This window comes from Anopheles funestus, chromosome 3RL (genome assembly GCF_943734845.2).
Source record: "Anopheles funestus chromosome 3RL, idAnoFuneDA-416_04, whole genome shotgun sequence".
NCBI classification, from domain to species: domain Eukaryota; kingdom Metazoa; phylum Arthropoda; class Insecta; order Diptera; family Culicidae; genus Anopheles; species Anopheles funestus.
In genome coordinates, this window is record NC_064599.1 from 4,158,508 (window position 1) to 4,162,302 (window position 3,795).

Consider the following 3,795-nt stretch of genomic DNA (forward strand, 5'->3'; position numbering starts at 1 on the left):
TCGGGAAGGATACGGCACCGTCGGGAGCTGGCGACGATTGTAGCTAAGAACAAATTGAAACATCGTCCAGAAGGATCAGCCCTCTCGAAGGGAACCGGAAGCGGGCCAGTACTTACCGCTCAAAGTTCCCGGTTACCTGAGCCGGTGTCTGCACTGAAGCACCAATTATCTGGTCGGTGCGTGCGCTGTTCGTGTCTAGCCATCGACCAGGCCTGCTGAGTCAAGTGCGCCACGGACCAGAGACTTATCAGCTCACCAATCTTCAGTTTCCATCCAGTACGCGAGACGCTACCCAAAGCAAAACACACAATCCGTTTGTTCATTGACTAATTACGATCCCTTGCGGGTTCTGTACATTCTACCGTCTCTAGCTGAATGTGCAAGCAGTCGAAAGGGAATCACACATTCAAACTGTTCGACGTTCGTGCACGTGGCCTGCCGCCAGCTTCACGCTAGCATAAAATGGAAAACAAAACCATAAAAAACCCGTCTAAAGATTAGAAAACTAATCGATGCAATGCCCTGGTCTGGTTTTGTCTGGAACGCGACTAAATATTTTTTGAAAACAGACCGAAAATTGAAGTCGAAATAGCCGGAAAAAAAGAAAAGAATGAAAGGGAAACGGGAAGAAAAGTAAAACAAATAAGTTTTAGCCGCTTTTATCTTTCACTTCCTTTTTCAACTGTCTCGACATGTTTGGTTTTTTAAAAAATTTCCGTCAAGTAAAAATTATTCTCTTTTTTAAATAAGAAATAATCTCTAAACGTATGTTAAGTACGTTATAAGCATTTAACAATATTTTAGATATTTATGTTCATTATACTTACCTAAAATATTGTGTTTGTTTATATATTATATTTGTATTTGTTTATAAATCTTATAATTTTACTTAAATTTAATTATGTTTTAAACACTTTACAATAAGTTTGCCTTTTTATTATGGTTCTTAATGACTGTAACTTAATAAGCTAGCATTAAACAATGAAAGCCCAACAAAACTTTATCCTCGTAACCGTCAAACCATGAATGAAAAACGATCCTTCTTGGTCTGTTCCACTGTCATTCCATGTTTTCAAAACATCAGTTCTAAGGTCAATCATACGCCTAAGGATAAGAGCAAAATCGAGAACATTAGCAACATGAAAAGACGCTGGAAAAGGATGAAAAAGAAAATTCCAACCATAACAGCAAAACAACCACTGAAAGGAAATTCAACTACAGAAGGATACAACAACGATAAGCTTGGCCACGCGGCACAACGAGTGGTAAGCAAACAAAAATTTCTACCCATTTCCTGGCCCGAAACGAGCCGAAAGTTTAGCAGCAGAGAGATGGCAAGACACTAGAAAATAAACGGACGAAAAATTATCAAACACAACCAGCGAAACACACAGAACCAACAAACCTTTACGTGTAATCATCGTAAGATAAAGGCACGCGAAAGACGATCCCTTTTTTTTACGGGATGCGATCCTGCATCAGGGATGTGCATCAGCGGTAACAGTACGAAGGAAAAGACACATACCAAGGCTTCCGAACGGCGCACCCGGGGTAGAGTTGGCAGCAGTTTCTAAAAAGGGTCCACAGTTTGCATCATCTTCGCCCCTCTCGATGACTCACAGTTTGTCCGATCGTAACCGATGGATGGTTGGTGATTTTTTTTATTTCGGGAACCAGGATAGGATTATCAAAATCCAAGGGTAGAATGTTAAGAAAAGGTTTTATAACATTCCTGTTGGTTAGCTGTTACGATCCTGTGGTCAGGCTAGTAGTAGCGACAGCCTGAAAAAAAGTATTAATTACAGACCGTTGCCAGCGGACGATCGCAGAAAAAACAAACCCTCCATCAAGCACCAGATATGATGGAAACATATTAAAACATACAGCAAAAAAAACACAAGTTAAAAACAAAATTACCATCACACACTCACACAACTCAAAAGGACAGCAAAAACATGAACCAAGGGTTCGTCGCTTGTTGGGCAGTTTTTTGTTTCTTCGCATCCGAACCACCCACAGGCTTGCCGTTTTTTTTTGTACGTATTAACGGTGTTTCGTTTTTTTGGACACGAGATTGAATCCTTCCCTAACGGTGCCACGAGTCGGTACGATGGAATGCACCCCGACAGCCCCATGAAACTCAATCCGTTCGGCCCTATCTGTCTCAGGCGTCTAATGGCGTACGTTTCGCAAATCCCTTTCCAAGGAATGTGGCTTTTTTCTGCCTCACTACCCACATATCCTTTTTAAGCTTGCGGTTTATGCTTTCCCAATTCCTTTCTCCCAGCAAGGATACATCGGTTTTGGGGGGGGGGGGGAGGGGTGGGGATGGGGAGGAAAATGAAGGGCGCGGATGGAGTTCTCCTCATCCACGGTTTCGAATTTCCAGTGCGACGCGCGTGGACATTGTCAATCCTGGCTTGTTGCATGTTACCACACCGGGAGCCATGCCTGCCACAGCTGCTTCGAAACATGGTCCTGATGCGTGGCAGCACGTTAATTAAGCTCCCGCTGTGCCGCCGTAGCAGTAAATCCGTTCCTTCTTGTGGTCTGTGCCTTTCATCGATGCATTTTACGATGCCAGCCGGATGGGTCATGTTGGTGATATGAGCCCCAAAACGTAGGCGTTTGTGCTTTATTAGGTGTGGGCTTAATCGGTTTTGCAAAATGGCGTACTTTTCCCACACTGGCGCATTGCGTTCCGAAATGGCAGCGCGCCATTGCATCGTAACATCTTCAACATATTGCATGATGGTTTATGAAATATGGCAAAACGTTGTCACACGCTGATTTCTTCGTTACCAGGTGGTAAAGAATTTACGCAAAACGATCGAAAGAATTAAGTTTAATTGTTTTGCAACAAAATTTTACACATACGTTAACAAATGAAGCGTATTTGGGTGTCTTTTTAAAAACCGTCAAACTTCATTAGCATGATGATAATAATTTTTAATCTCCCTCCGAAAAGTGTTGATCGATAAAACATCTGCCATTTCGATTTGAAAACCCTTTCATAATTTTAAGGTATAAAACATTTTTTTTTATTAAACAAAATATCACTCATTTTACATTCTTCTCACGCATACGAAACGGAAATGATTTTCCTAAAGAATATCATTAATTCATCCGTAAAACCACCCTTCGGAAATTTTTCAACGAGCAAGCTGTAAAGCAACATCGCTGCGAATGTAAAATCATTGAGTATTTATGCAAAATCACCTCTCCGTAATCAAGGTAAATTGATTTCGCAACCAATAATAATGTTAATCCCTGTCAATCCGGTCACAACGCGGCCGCAACCGGTACCGACGGTATGGTAGAACGGGTTAAATGTGGTGGCCCCCTTTTTTATTTCATTCTTTCACAACTCTAACGGTCGATGTAATGATTAGCCGGCATCGTGATCCGGAGGTAAGCACATTCAATTACAATTTCCCACCCTGGAAGGTCCCTTCCGGGAAAAAAGTCGTCGTGTGACAAATGACAAGTGGATGATTTGACACAATCGCTTGATACTGGAGAACCCGACGGCATCGATCTTCACCAAGTTCTAATAGAAAATCTTGCCACGGTGAACACGCATGTGTTTCCATGCGGATGGGGAAAACAAGGGAAACGGCAGAATGCAATTTTTGCATAGATGCAAAATCTGTCCCTTACGGCATCTTCCTCTCAAGAATGGATCGACTATCATTAATGTCAACAATTCCGTTGGGTCCGGTTTTGAGTTACCCGCACCCCGAGAAGTCTAGCTGGGAATTCAACCCCTTCCGGGCAGGTTGTGTGATTAATGGA